The sequence below is a fragment of the Phalacrocorax carbo genome, chromosome 34 (assembly GCF_963921805.1).
Source record: "Phalacrocorax carbo chromosome 34, bPhaCar2.1, whole genome shotgun sequence".
In the NCBI taxonomy this organism is placed as follows: domain Eukaryota; kingdom Metazoa; phylum Chordata; class Aves; order Suliformes; family Phalacrocoracidae; genus Phalacrocorax; species Phalacrocorax carbo.
The window spans coordinates 728,959-744,360 of NC_087546.1; the positions used below are offsets into that span (position 1 = coordinate 728,959).

Consider the following 15,402-nt stretch of genomic DNA (forward strand, 5'->3'; position numbering starts at 1 on the left):
GGCGGTGCCGGCTCTCTCCCCTTAGCGACAGGCCCAGCCCCCTAGCAACGGCCCGGGGGGCGGTGCCGGCTCTCTCCCCTTAGCGACAGGCCCCGCCCCCTGGCAACGGCCCGGGGGGCGGTGCCGGCTATCTCCCCTTAGCGACAGGCCCCGCCCCCTGGCAGCGGACCGGGGGGCGGTGCCGGCTCTCTCCCCTTAGCGACAGGCCCCGCCCCCTGGCAACGGCCCGGGGGGCGGTGCCGGCTCTCTCCCCTTAGCGACAGGCCCCGCCCCCCGGCAACGGCCCGAGCCTGTGTTTGCTCCGCTCGGGGGGGGGGCTCGGTTTGGGTGTTTTCTCTCCCCCCCCCCTCCCGCGCCGGGAGCTCCAGGCGGCTCCCGTACGGCTCCCGGGGCCTTCACCCCTCGGGGGGCTCGGCCCGCCCCTTTCGCGGGGCGCTGTGGGAAGGGCGGGGGCGGGGCCCGGGGGTCGAAGAGCCCCAGCCGGGGCTCGGGCAGCTCTCGCTGCCCCCGGGCTCCTCTGGCGCCGGGGCTCCCGTGTTCCCTCGGGCGGTCGCAGCTCTGGGGCTGTCTCAGCCCCCCGGGCAGGCGTGCTCTGGCGTTTAGAGAAGCGGAGGCGTTGCCTGAGGTAAGGCTTCCAGAGCTTGGCGCTCTTTGGCAGCAGCTGTACTAGAAAGGTCCCTTGTGGCCTGCTTTGCTTTTTTTCTCCCGGGATGCTGTTTTGGGCGCTGAGGGGGCGGTGAGGCGGTTTAGTGGTACGGTGTTCTGTTTGGGGTTTGGTTTTTGCTTTGCTGGTTTTCTTCCCCCTTGTGAGATCATTTTATTCGTTTATCATTTCACATTATCATTTACCCCGCGCCGTTTCCGTCCCCTCTGGGCAGCAGCGGATCCGCCGCTCGAGGGCGAGGAGCTGGGCCGACAACGGGCCGCTGCAGACTCTGGTCAGGGTACGAGGCTGCTCCCTGGGGAGCCGGCGCAGGGGGCGCGGAGGTACGCGCGGGCACTTGTCGGTGCCCCTGACCGGTGAAGGGGAGGTTAAATTGTAGGAGTGCAAATAAACACATATTATTTAGGGAGGAGTCGTGACTCAGTTTAATCGCAGCTATTACTGAACAAACCAGGCAGTCATTATTCCTAATCTGTAATTAAAAAAAATAAAGGCAGTCCTTTTTTATGCCATAAATAGAGTTGCGAGTCATTAATAGCTCAATCTAAATGCAGCCGTTATTAAATCAACTGCAGGCATTAATGACTCCTGATCAGAAACAAAATAAGGAAATTTTAGAATCTAGAATGAAAATCGACCCGGAAAGCTAAATTGGGAGCGGGTAGTACTGAAATTGTAACAGGGCTGTTAGAAAGTTCAGAGGCAGCGACAGCTCCTGCTTCCAACCCAAGCAGTAAACGAAGCTTTGGGTTCTTAAATGAAGAGAAATAAAGGTGAGCTGTTAAACAGTGGCTGGGTTCAAGCGTAGCTATTAAGAAAATTTGCAGGTACGGGTGATTCCTGACCAGAACTAACAATTCCAGAAGATTTAGATTTAAAAACTACAGAGCTAATGGAGTGCCACAACCGCCCGGATGTAACCGCAGCCGCTTTGGGGGAATGCCCCAGCCCCCCAGCCACCGCTATTAATTACTGCCAAGGAGAGCGAGAGTGAAAGTAGAAGCGGTGCATGTGAAACGCGAGCAGTACGCTTTTCCTAAGTCATCCCTTCGTGTCAGGAGAGGAAAGCAAATGGAAAGAAGATGTTTGCAGGGGGTCTGTGCTGGGTTACCTGCGCGTCTCTTCCGTGCATCCTTGAGGAGACATTTAGCTCCTGTTGGGCGCTCGCAGGTGGGGACAGGGCGAGCTGGAGGCAGGATCGGTGCCGGCACTGATAAAGGGATGGGCGACGAGCTGAGAGAAGAGGGGGCAAGGGCTGAAAAAGGGTCTCCAGTTCTGCAGGGAAGGCAGCGGGATGTGACTCGGCAACCGCTCTGACGAGTGCAGGGTCATTCGCTGCGATGAAGTCGGGGTCTGTGGCTGGCCCGGAGAGGCAGCAGAAATCCCAAACTCTTTGCGGGGGTACCGGCCAGATTAGGGCAACAGCTGAACAGTAAAACCATTTAGGGGAAGCAGAGCTGGGCTGCACCGCGTGGCCAACCTCCCTCTTCTCCGTGAGTCCCAAAGGGGCAGCTCCAAGAATGTGCTGAGAATTAATGTCTTGCGCTAAAAATGAGACGCAAGTAGCACCCACCCGTGAATTTTATTTTCTCTCTCGCTCTGCGGCTCCTGCCTGCTTGTCTCTCCTCAGTGTGCACCTGCACCTGTGCTCGGATGGGGCAGCTGAGGGAAGGTGCTGCCATCTCCCCAGCCCCGGCGGACCGCCCCTCAGCTGTGTCCTCTGTCAGGGAGCGTCGTCATCTCTCCTGCCCCCCAGAGCGTGTCCTGTAGTGGCAGACGCGCGGGCTTTTCCCTGCACGCGCATACGGGAAGGGAAGGGAAGGGAAGCACAGTGAGAGCTGGGCTTGTCAAAGCGTAATGGGGGTGGTGGGAAGCGTAGCTAGAACCGGAGAGCTACAGCGCAAAAGCGAAGCGGACGGGACACAAAAGTAAAATGGTGCACAGGAATGCTGAGGAGAGAACTCCCGCAGCACGCAGGAAATCAGTGTCAGAATCTATTTTCTTCTGACTGCCGAATTAAAAATAATGGCACGCTTTGCAACGCCAAGCTCGCTCTAATCGTCTGAACTGTTTCTTTCCAGCCCCCCACCGCCCCCAGCACACCGTTCAGCCTCCTCAGCCTGAAACGCCTTGTTTTCCTGCTTTTTTTTTTTTTTTTTTTTTAATGACAGGGCAACTTCTGTTCCCGAGGTGGTGCCTACAGTACAGCTATCTCTTCGAAGGCAGTTTGGTTTAGGTCAGAGAATGTTTAGCCTGGACTGAATCAGCCTCTGTTTCTGTTTCTGGAAATCGTCGGTCCTGTGCATCAAGCCCGGAAAAAAGGAAATATGAACCAAAGGACCTGGGGCCTGCAGGGCTAGGAAAATATTTGAGAAGAGGTTCAGTGGGGAAATGACTGTTTGTCTGTGGGGCGTCCAGGCAAGCAACCCAGCTGCTAGAAAGCGGCGCTGTCCCCAGGGTGGCCTCGGCGGTCCCGTCGGAGTCGGGGGAACAAGGACAAGGCAGGGGGAAGCATCTGGCCTGCCGTGTGGACCGTGACTGTACAAAGCACGTGTGATGCACTGCAAGTTTACCTGTTTAAACTGTGAGTTAAAGAAGGTGTGCAGTTGCTTTGTAAACAGCCGATGCTCTAAAGCTACACCCATCTAATTGCTAGCTGTATTAAATCTATCGTATTGCTGTTTCTGCATTAAAAAAGAAAAAAACCAACACACCTATGTAAGCACGTCTAAGTACAATGGAAAACCACTGTTTAACGCGTGGCATGTGCGGGTGGTTTTTTTGGGGCGGGGGGGTGGGGTGTATGACAAAAACCTGCGAGAGACACACGCACACACGCACATGTCATGTTTAGCGCTCACCTAAACCCAAAAAAGAAAATCCACTCTTTATTTTGCAGCATTAGCATTAGCTTCCAGCGCACAGCCTGAGCGCGCACCTCTGCTCTCACCGTCTGCTCCCTCTTCAACCGTGCGTGGCTGTCATCAGCTTGCACAGGCTTTGCTCGTGCAAGTTTCCGCGACGGCTTACGAGAAGGCAGGCAAACAGACCCAGCAAGACGCGTAGTGCCTTCCTCTATGGGCTCCGTCCAGCCTTTGTTAAAATGAGCAGAAAAGACATCTGCTGCGGCCTTTGCCCTGACTGACTCTTACAGAGAGCATCTGACTTGACCCGCAGCAAAGCCATGCCCCAGGCAGCAGCACGTACTGGCGCGGACCGCGGTTTCACCCACCTGCTTTACTGCGCCGGTCCTTTCCCACGGCCGATGCCGCAGATGTGGCGCGGCCCACCCCCAGACCTCTTTACGAGGGTTCCCTGGGCTCTGCAAGTCGCCTGCTGGACGTGTTGCTGATTCAGGCACGGGCAAAGTCAGCTTCTTCGCTGGCCTCGGGCCAGGGCAGCCCCGTACCTGAGGGAAACTGAGAATATCTCCAGCGAGATCTCACCGGGAGGCTGGGACCTCGTCAGTAGGGGAGAAGGCCAAGCGACTGACACTGAAAGGGAGCTCTTTGCTAGGCTGTAGATCGTAAAGTTAAAAAAGAAAACAAACCTGCCTTTTTTAAAATGCCCCCCTTTGAGTCTGCCACGTTTGATACAGATTTTTTAAATTGCAGGGTCTATCTCCTACAGGCCTCATGCAAAGGGAAGCGAGTACCTCTGGCTCTCAGGACAAGGGGGTCCCTCAGGAGCCCAGGTGCTCACGCCAGCCGGCATCTGGCACAGCACAGGGCAGGAGCTTTGGCAGTAGTACGTGAGCTGAGAATGAGAGTCCGGCAGCGCCGCACGCTTCTCCTGTGAGCCGCCGAGGCTCGCGCGCTGTGCCTTCCGCAAATAAAAGGCCAGAAGAGTCAGCATTTCTGCTAGTTCCAGCCTCATCCGCACCCTCGTCGGTGTAGCTGTAAGCAAGCGTCCCGTAGCGACTGGGAGCGTGGCAGCTGGGCTTCCTGCGCTGCCTTAGGTTGTGCCCTTGGAGAGACCCTTCTCCGAGCCCCGTGAGCCCCGGGGTGGGTGGGCTGCGGTGCCGTTCAACGCTGAATAGGCACGAAGGCCTGTAAACAAAATGTATTTATATCGCACCCATACCCGGCAGCCAACCGCCGCTTTATTTACGTATCCTGCACCTCCTGCTGACGCTTTTAAACTTAGCCGATATTGCCGCAGTTTTCACTGATGGGGCAGGGGACTGCCATGCTGCAGGGGCAGTGTCTGGGTGTCTGCCACGGACACAGACGTCCTCAGCTGGGTAGGGACAGGGTGAGAGCTGGAACAACTCTGCTGACATGTACGGGCCGTCCCAGGGCAAGGCTCCTGGGTCTGGGGGCTGAAAGGCGAGCCGCGCTGGGTGGTTGGTGTGGGAGTTGTGGAGCAAGTAGGGGGGAAAAAAAGCAACAGGAAAAAACCATCCAAATGTTTCACAGCAGGTAGAAAGCTTGGCAGAAAGCAAACTGAATGCTGTAAAGACAAAAGCCGAAAGCCGGCTATGGACTGGACGAAAAGAGTCAGTGCCACGGAAGGAGGTTATTTCTTCCACTGACCGTAGGAGGCTTTTCTGTGAGAAAACACAACACCTCTTCTTTCGGCTACGGCGCGGTACCGCAGCAGTAACGGGCCAGAGCGTGCGAGCGCCTCTGGCAGTATCGGTAACGGCCGGGGCACGGCCGAACGGCCAGCCCACCTTCCGCACAAGGAGAACACCGTTCCCCTGGAACGCCACGCAGACCCAGGACGGGTACGGCGGAGGCCGAGCCCAGGCGCCCCCATTGCCAAGGACCACCTTGGCCTCGCAGCGTCTCACGCTGCGGGGTGTTTTGCAGGCCGTGGCTAAGCTCAGGCCCCCTGCTCGTGGCTGCCCCCGGTCCCCCGGCGCCGGTCGGGCCCCAGCCCCCAGCGCGGTGCGGCGCAGGGCAGCGGCCCAGCAGGGCGGCCCCACGGGCCCCAGCCCGCACCCCCCCCCCGTGCCTGCGGGCAGGGCCCCGCGGCCGCCGGCCCCTTCCTCCTCTGCTCGCTCCCGTCGCGGACGGCTCGGTACGTGTCACGAGCGGCAGCCCCGTTCAGCCGCTCCCGGAGGGCGCGCGGCTCTGCCCGGCCGTGACCGGGGCCCGCAGGGGTCTCTCGCTCGCCCGCTCGCCCCGAAAGGAGCCGGCCCCGAGCCGGCGCGTCCCGCCCCGCCCGGCCCTCGGCGCCCTCGCGAGCTGAGCGCGGCCCGGCCAGCAGGGGGCGCTGGCGCTCACCGGCTGGGCGCGGGGGCGGTCCGGCGCGGGGGCGGGGCCGGTGGGGGCCGGTCCTTCCGGCCGCCCTCTAAGGGCCGCCCCGCGGGGCCCGGGCTTCCGGTGGCGCGTGCGCGGCGGAGCGGAGGTGGGAGAGGTGCGTGGGGCGGCCGGGTCGCGAGGGGTCTCTTTGCGGTGCCGGGGCCCCTCTGCGGCCCGGCGTGGGAAGCCCGTGGCCGGCGGAGACTGCTCGGAGCTGGGCGGGGAGCGCCGCGGCAGTCCGGCCGCAGGCAGCCATCCCCTGCGGTGGCCGGCATCCCCTCGGGACTCCTGGAGGCCTGGCGGCTCCCGATCCTCGTCTGCGGCAGCCGCCTGAGAGAGCAGCGCGGCCGTAGCCGGGGGCCGGAGAGCGCTGGTGGGTGAGTTCGGGCAGCGGTGGGGGCTCCGTGTGGGCCGGGGGTGGGGGGGGCTCCGTGCGGGCCCGACCCTGGGCCGGGCGGGGGGGGGGCTCCGTCGCCGGCCCGGGCCGGGCTCGGTGCCTGGCGGGGGGGGGGAGCTCCGTCGCGCCGGGCCCGGGCCGGGCTCGGTGCCTGGCGGGGGGGGGAGCTCCGTCGCGCCGGGCCCGGGGCCGGGCGGGGGGGGGGGCCTCCGTCGCGCCGGCCCCGGGGCCGGGCGGGGGAGGGGGGGGCCGGCTCCTCCGGGGCCGGGCGGGGTGGGGGGGGGGGCCGGCTGGGGGAGGGTGGGGCTGGCTCCTCCGTGCCGGCCCCGGGGCCGGGCGGGGGAGGGTGGGGCTGGCTCCTCCGTGCCGGCCCCGGGGCCGGGCGGGGTGGGGGGGGGGGCTGGCTCCTCCGTGCCGGGCCCGGGGCCGGGCGGGGGGGGGGGGGTCGGCTCCGTGACCGGCCCGGGCCCGTGCTCGTGCCGGGGGTCGGCTCCGTGACCGGCCCGGGCCCGTGCTCGTGCCGGGGGTCGGCTCCGTGACCGGCCCGGGCCCGTGCTCGTGCCGGGGGTCGGCTCCGTGCCCGGCCCGGGCCCGTGCTCGTGCCGGGGGTCGGCTCCGTGCCGGCCCCGGGGCCGGGCGGGGGGGGGGTGGGCTCCGTGCCCGGCCCGGGCCCGTTGTCGTGCCGGGGGGGGGGGGGCTCCGTGCCCGGCCCGGGCCCGTGCTCGTGCCGGGGGGGGGGGGGGCTCCGGGCCCGGCCCGGGCCCGTGCTCGTGCCGGGGGGGGGGGGGCTCCGTGCCGAGCTCGGGCCCCGCAGAGAAGCCCTGGTCGGGCATCGTTCGCTTTTGCACAATGTAGGGCTTTCCCCGTTTATTTTCTGTGTACTGTGTTTTGGGCCACCTGAAACCCTTTGGCCGGGGAGGTTTGGTGCGGGGAGATGGCAGGTCTGGAGCCTGAAAGATCTCGGGTGGGGGGCGGGGGAGGTATTTTTGCCTTAAAACTCTGGGCCCACCTCGTGTGTCATGTCGTGAGTCTCGTGACTGTGGCAAATGGCTCAGTCGGGCGTTTTCTGATAAAAAACTTCTGAACGTGTGCGTGTGTAGGCACGGGGAGATTTGCGCAGGGTGACGGAGCCCCTTGCGCTTCTGTGCTAATGTCTACCTGTTCTAGATCTCCAATGTTGGAAAGCCTTTGTTTAGTGCCTGGTTGTGCCTGCGTAACAAATGTTTTAGCTGCTGATGTGTTATACCTCTGCTGTGAACTTTTTCCTGGGTGGCTTGATTGTTTCTGGTTGTCCGTGTAAATCTAGGCAGCTATTTTCTGCCCGGTGGTGAAGCCTATCGCTTTGGATAACAAAGGGCAGGAGAGCAATAAAGAAAAAGGTGATCTGTCTGCTGCAGCTCCTTGCAAACGATTCGTTCCTTATTTTCTGCCCTTGGGTAGGTGTTGTGCTTTCCAGATAACGCAGCCTCTCCTGTGCCTGTCCACGCCGTGCATTTTTGTCCTGCCCTTGCTTGAAAAGGCTCTCCTTGCCTTCCTCCTCTCTGCTGCAGTTGGCTTAATCTCTCGCTGCTGCTGCTGCTGGAAGAGGGATAAAGGGAGTGTTGTCGATGGGGTTGTTAAAAGCTTTTTCGCGGGCTGTAACGCGCGGGAAGGGGTGGGCGGGGGGGGCAACTCAGTACGGGGGAGGGGGGAGGATCAGGCTGCGGGGAAAATGGGAAACCAACATCACCTTCCCCTCCTACGGCGCAGCCCGGCCGCACGGCTCCCCGGGGATGCCCCTGCCCGCGGGTGTACCGTGTGTGCGCCCCCCGCGTGGGGCGGGGGACGACGACACACACCCCCACACCGTCGGCGGCACTGGGGCAACCCCTGCCCCAGGGCTCCGCGCTCGTACCCGGCTCTCCCCGCTCCGGCACGGCACGGGGCTGGACGCACCGAGGAGACCCCGGGGCGGCTTCTCGCGGCTGGGTGAGAACAGGGCCCGGCCCCGAGCAGCAGAGCGGGCACCGCCGGTAGCTCGGAGGAGCGGGGCCGGCTCGGCTCGAGGCGTCGGAGCGAAAAGGGACGAGAACCGGCCCGGAGCGTCCGGGGGTTGCGGGGGGGCGGCGGATGGTCCGGTGGCCGGGTTCGGCTCCGTGCCGGGCCGTGGGGCAGCCGGAGCCGCGCCGGGGGGCAGGTGAGGAGCCGCGTGCGTGGCTGGGCGCGCTGTGGGTCGGCGGGTTTCGGCTGTGGGGTCTCCCGGTCCGCGGAGTCCCCGGGGGGGGGGGGGTTGTGGGCAGCAGCGGCCCCGGGCCGAGCGCTGTCGTGGGTCGGTGGTTGGGTTTTGGGGCCGAGCCCGTGCCCGGCCGTGGGGAAGTAGGGGCAGCCCCACCCGGCTCTCGGCTGCTCCTCGTCGGGGTCGGGCGGCAGCGGCGACCCCGGCGGGGGCTCCTGCGGTGCCGGGCGGGTCCCCCCTTGCCCGCGAGGCAGGCAGGGACCCCGGCTGCTGCCGCCGCGGTTTGCTGGAGGCGGGCTGGGCCCGGCCCCCTGTGGGGTTGGGGTGCGGGCCCGGCGGTGCCGGGGAAACGAGGCCTGCGAGAGCAGGAGGAAAGCGCTGCCGGGCCGGCGCTGGGCTGCCCCGCCGGGGTGCGGGGCCGGGCCCGCGCAGTTCAGTTCCCGAGGCCTCCCCGACAGTGCCCGCGTGGGCCGTGGGGGTGCGGGGCTGCGGGGTGGCTGCGCTCTCCGCGGCCCTGAGCGTTGCCCGTGGGGACTGCGGAGGGGGCCGGGACGCAGCCAGGCTCAGCTGGTTTGGTCCCTGAGCGGGGAGAGCGCAGCTCTTCTGTTCCTGGGCCGTGAGAGCAGGCTCCTGTGGCTGACGCCGGGGCCCTGAAACAGATCGAGTCGTGCGTTTTGAGGGCCTGACCGAGGGGACTAAGTCGTGTGGTTTGGGGCTGAGGAGCAGAGGTCGAGTGCTGCATTTTTGGGACTTGAGAACAGGCTCAGCAGCTGGGCTTTTTGGCTCAGAAACGGTCCCAAAGTGAGCTGGTTTGGGGGCCAAAAGCAGAAGCCGGTTTGGCTGCTTGTGCAGGCTGGGGGGTTGGGGTGGGGTGGGGGCATTGGGGGCTGCAGGGGAAAGCAGGGGTTGGGCAGGGTACGCGGACCCTCCCCGGAGGTGGGGGTCCGGTCACATCGGACCCCGAAGTTCGGGAGGCCGGCATGCACCAGAGCGAACTCGCCACCTGAGGCGGGTCTCTGGAGGAAGGGTGCTTTTTGGATCCAGCACAGCACACCCTCTTTGGGTCCAGCTCTTCTTTCTGTGCTGCTTAGGATAGTTATTAACCAATTAATTAATCATACAAACTAAGTCACAGCAGCTCTATCGGCTCCATCGTGGTTCGGAGCTCTGAATCAGTTTCACTTGGTGTCTAACACGTTTTTTTCCCCAAGGAGAGGCTAAGTTTCAAAGTTAGTTCTCACAAGTGTGTCAGTCGACAAAATTGAGTTATGATTATTAAAACCACAAAGGTGACAGGAGTCTCACAGATCTGGTCTATTTCTGAAAATGTATTCATCCCATGCAGATGTCGTCGGGATACAGATCATCTGCATCTTCATGCTCTGACAAGACAAGATGCTGAGACAGGGATGAGCTCCAGAAGGACTGCGGAAAAGAAAAAAAAACCGCACTCCACAAAGTCATGGGGCTTTTTTTTTGCGTTTGGGGGGGCGGGGTGGCTTTAACAAAAGAGTGCAGTGTTGGCTGGCAGCAGCCTGCAGGGCATCTTTGCTGCCTGATCTCTCCTTTTCTTCTCTTTTACAGCCCTGAAAGAGGAGTGGTTGTCATTTGGATAGTTTTAGAAGAGCAGTTAAGTTCCTCGCCTGTGTCAATGTGCTGGTAATACCAGGAAGGTGAACGGTTGAACCGGTCGGGCGGGTGGGAATAACTTGGCTGCAGGTAGAACTTCTGAGGGAAGACCAGCAAAACCAGGAAGCAAATAGCAAGTTCCCCAAAAATGTGCGGGTGTCAAGCACGTAAGCGTTTCATTGCCGAATGTTTTTGGGAATATGTTCCAAATGGCTATTTTTGGTAAACATAAATTTTCAGGAGATTCAGGGTTGTGTGTGGCAAAACATGTCCCTCTGTTTTTGTGTCCTGCCGCACAAACGGCCGGCGGCAGGGCTCTTGTTCCCTGCTCTCGATATTGCCCCAGCAGGGCTGCGATATTTAGACCTAAGTGGGGATGGGTTTAGGAGTGGAAGGAGAGAGAACGCCTGTGTTCTGTAAGGGCTGTGAATGCTGACCCTTTGTCTCCGTCTGCTGCTTTTCCTGTGCGGGTGATGAAGCTGTTTTACTTTTCTCTGTTGTTCCTCGTCTAAATAGCTGCAAGGCTGTCGCCGCTGTGGGTGTGCAATTTGTGTTGCTGTGTTTCTGTGGAGTCCTAGCCACGGCTCGCTTCTAGTGTGGCCAAGGGTCAAGGTAGGGCTTTCAGCTTAAAGCTTCAGAAGCGCTGCGCGCTGAGATGGGTGTAGGTGAAACTGCTGTTGCGCCTGCAGCTGTGCTCGCAGGGATGCTGGGCGGCTCCGCATCAGACCGGCGAGGTGCCCGTGGACCTCCGTCGGGCTGCGCCCTGGGTGCGCGAGCGTGCCGTGGGTTTGCTGTTCCGGCTTGTACGTGCGAGGGCTTAACGTTTGATTTAACGCATTTCCTTTAACGGCAGGCTGTAGTTGGGCTCTAGATGGTATTCCTACGGGGGCGCAAGAGCTGTGGAATGGTTAAGCTGTTGCTGTGCCTCCAGGTGACTTGTTCAGTAACACTGTTTTTCCAGGTGCAGATGGATGAGTCGTGCAGGGCAACGGAGGAGAGCCCAGGGGAGCGCTGGAAGAAGGTGAGTCTGTGTAGTACTGGAGGGAAGATGTGACTGATGGCTATAGGGCTCCATTATGGGTTTTACTCTTTTTTTTTGTGATCCGAGGGCGCTAAGCGATGAGCCGAGCGTGATCTGGGCCCTGGAGGTGAGTCAGGCAAGGTGACCGGTGCTTGGTGGGCTGGAGTAGGTGTTCTTTTTCAGGTTATTCAGGTTTTTTTTTCCCTTGTCTTCACTTTCCCATCCCAATTTGGGGCCGATTCCCTCAAACGGGGACTTCCCCCTGTGGGGCTGCTTATGCAGCCTGGGAGCTGCTGCCTGGGCACAAAAATACCTCAAACCCCCTGACTCTGGGTCTGCAATGGGGGGTGAAAAAAACAGAAAGAATTCTGGTGGAAAGAAAACAACTTGGGGCTTCTGGGAAAGCCAACTCCAGCTGGATTTGTGCAGCTGGAAAGGGAAAAAAAGGGTGGTGGTGGGGAAGGAACAACCACCTAAAAGCACCCACCAACCATTCTCATGCACAAAACCGAAAGTGAAAATGACCATTTTTTGTAGGGTAAAAGCACAAAAAGTCCCCACAGAACTCAGTAGTTTGGAAAAGCAACCCCAATTAATACATTATGTAAAGAAGGCAGGGGAAAAAAAAGAAAACCAAAACAAAACCCTATCACAACCCTGATGCCACATGCCTACAAGCAGTTCCTGGGGCTTATTCTGCGGGGGTGGGGGACCCAACCTTGTTCCCCAGGTTTGCTGTGCTGCTTCTCCTCCCTCAGGCATGGGCGGGGGGGGCAGTGGCATGGACAGTAGCAAGCACCAGATTTTTTTAAGCAGTCGAGAGGAAAGGACTGAAATGCTCGAGACGCTTTGCTGTTTGGTGCAGAGGCAATGAACGGTGCTGCTGGGGCTGCGAGGGGGAAAGGTGCAGAGGAATAGAAGCTCTGTGGATGCAGCCAAGTTACGGTTTCTGGATGGTATTAATCGAGAAGAGTAATTCAGATAATGCTGCTGCCCAGCGACCAGAGTTGGGTACTGAGCCCGGGAGCCGCGCACGCGCGGTGGCGTCCCTGTGATCCCCATTGCTCTCTCCGCAGGTGACAGCCCTGCGATGCTGCGGTGCCTGCGAGGTGATGCCGCCGTGCTCGTTGCTGCTTCCTGGTAAGGAAAGGCCTCCTCCGCTCCTGCTGCAGCGTGGTGGTGTGTCGGACACGATTCCCTGTGTCGGGTGAGGCCTAGGGCTGCCGGCGAGGTGAGCGAGCCCCTTTGGTGGGTGCCGGGGTGTCTCCTTGTGTGCCTGCACTACTGGGGCTGGTGGGATGGGAAGCTTCAAACGACCTGCCGAGGCAGGCTTCTGGTATGCTAAAGGCGAGCGGGTGAGGGCAGCCCCAGGAGTTACCCGGGAGCTGATAGAAGGGAAGAGGGAAAGGAGGAGGAGGAGGATGACCTTTTCCCCCTGCCCAGGGTGCAGAAGATAGCCGACTCCCCAGCTCACCAGAGCTCCCCCTCAGCCTCCCCTGGCCCCCCTTGCCCCGTGCTCCTGCCCCCAGCTCCGGCACGAGCGAGCTAGGCTACGCTACGTGCCTAGGAAGCCTCATCTCGTAAGAGCGGTAAGACACCCGTGTATCCTCTTTAGGTGGAGGACGGCCTAGAGTCTGGAGCTGCAGAAGAGGCAGGGCGGAGAGGAGGGGAAAGAAGCATCTGAACGGCTAAATTGTGCCAGCAGCGCTGAGAGCGAGAGTTGCGGTGAGTCCTGGGCCACTGGGGCCCCGTTGCCTCTCTTGTGCGTCCTGGGCCCTCCCTGTCTCTCCCCCCTGGCCCCCTCTCTTTCCTTACCTGCTGCAAAATTTTTTTTTTTTTTTGGCGCCCCCCCGCCCCTTCTTTCTCCATCTCGCTCTGAGTGGCTCCCTGCCTCCCCGTCTTTTCAGGCCTCCCTCTCTCTGTCCTGTAGCCTGTGGCTACTTGTTCTTTCTCCGCCTCTCTCTGCCTGGCTCTGGCTCCGTTTTTATTTTTTTATTCCTCCTGCTCTGTTCTGTAGCCTGTCGGTATTTTGTCTTTCTCTGGCCCTCTTGGTCTGACTCCGTGTGTTACCGAAAAACGCGGTAAAATCGGAAACAACTCCTCAACGCCGATTTAGTATTAAAGAGCAGGCGTTCTTTATTCACGGCGCCAGATGCACGGGGGATCGCTTCTCCTGGCGTGCGTACCTCACACACCTTTCCCGTAGAATTTGTAGATCAAAATTTTACGTATTCATACATATTCATTATCGTCCTGTCTACTGATTGGTACAAACTTGCTCGTTCTGTATGTAAATCGCTGCGCAGGCTCGGTGGTGGTCCGTGAGTCGGTGGTCGCGATCTCCCCCTGCCAGAATTGCCTTTTACCTTCTTGGCTCTTAATCTTGGCAGTCTTGGCTAGTTTTCTCAGTGCGCTACACGAAACCGCGTTTTGTCATCCGTTTCTGACAGAAGCACGTTGTCTGTTGTTCTGCTGACATTAACGATCGCCTAGGGACTAAAATGCAGATCGACAGATGCGCTGATTCGTACGCTCCGTGTTCCCGTAATGGAACACCGTCTCTGGTTGGTTGATTTCATCGCTTTGGTTACATTTCCCCCCTTTGGAAGTTTTGAAATAATCATTTTCTCAATACTTCCATCTTAGATCAATAATATTCCACTATGTCAGTTCAGTGTTTGGTTCATCTTCTCAAAATTTTCACTTGATTGTGGTCTCTAGGGCATATGCAGGTTCCATTTTATACCCAAAATTTTATTAATTTGTTGAACTACCTCTGCAAAAAAATGTGGTCCTCTCCCAGAGGACATTCCTGTTGGCACTCTAAATCTTGGTATTATTTCTTTCAGCAACATTTTAACTACTACTCTAGCTTTGGTGCAGCACGAGAAAGCTTCTGGCCAACTAGAAAACTTGTCCATCAGCACTAACAAATACTGCTATATCTATTTTGTCTGGGTAACTCAGAAAACTTAATTTGCTAATAATTTCCGGGAGAATTTTTTGTTTTGTTACTCCTAAAGGTGGTTTCCTTTGGTTCAGGGGATTATTTCTAGGACAGATTGGACACTTAGCTACCATGGGTTTAATTATTCTTGTCATGCCTACACACGCTACAGATGCTTTTAAACTCAAAACCGTAGCATCTACACCCTAATGTGTTTGCTCATGCTTTTCTTTTGCAAGTTCTGTCATAACTTGTGGGGTTGTTATTATTATTACTTGTTTTTCTGGTGTTACCTACCATCTCTCTGTGTTTTGTGATGCTTCCAATTGTTCTGCTAATTGCTCATCCAATTTATTATAATAATCTCGGTTTCAACTTTGGAATTCCGATCTGTTTTACTGGTACTAGTGCAAGGATACCTTGCTCTGCAGTCCTCTTTGCAGCTTTATCTGTCAATCGTTTGCTTATGTTTACAGCCGTCTGGCCGAATTGATGAGCTTTGCAACGCTTTACCGCCACTTCTTTTGGTTTCTGCACGTCTTCCGGAAGTTGGAGAATGTCTTCTTTATGCTGTATCAATGATTCTTGGGCTGATGGCAGTCCTTTTTCCTTCCCAGTAGCTCCATGATCGTGGATCACACCAAATGCATGTTTGGAATCAGTCTAGATATTTATCCTTCGTCCTTCTGCCATTCGCAGAGCTCGCTTCAACGCTACCAATACTGCTTTCTGTGCTGAGGTGTTCGCAGGCAGCGCCCCTGACTCCATTCCCTCGGCGGTGATAACGACAGCATATCCGGCCATTCTCTTCTCGCCCAGAGCTGCTTCCATCTGTAAACAACTCCAGATCAGGATTTTCCCAGAGGTTTGTGTCTCAGGCCTGGTCTGCTGGAATAGACTTGTTCAATAGTTAGCAAGCGATCGTGTTCGAAATTGTCCGTAAGGTTTTCTGTTGTTAAAAACATAGCAGGATTCAGTATAGCAGTAGCCTTCGATTCCACATGGTCTTGTTCTAACAGAACAACTTGATATTTCAACATTCTGCTAAGGGATAGCCAACGACCCCCCTTTTGTTCTAAAACAGTCACCGCTATGTGCGGGACACATACTGTCATCTTTTGTCCCATTGTTAACTTTGGGGCTTCCTGGATCGGCAGCGCTGCTGTTGCCACTGCCCGTAAACATCCAGGCCATCTTTTACTCACGTGGTCGAGTTGTTTGGAGAAGTAGCCCACGGGTCTCTTCCAGGTTCCCAGTCGCTGTGTCAGCACTCCAAGGGC

The 15,402-nt window shown here is 58.8% G+C and overlaps 1 long non-coding RNA gene across 1 annotated transcript; it reads left to right on the forward strand.

The window, feature by feature from the left end:
* The first annotated feature begins 221 nt into the window (after positions 1 to 221).
* On the forward strand, positions 222 to 3,335 carry LOC135310346 (uncharacterized). Its single transcript, XR_010370438.1, has 3 exons — positions 222 to 625; positions 879 to 987; positions 2,836 to 3,335. It is a non-coding gene; the product is annotated as an uncharacterized LOC135310346 (long non-coding RNA).
* Positions 3,336 to 15,402: the final 12,067 nt, after the last annotated feature.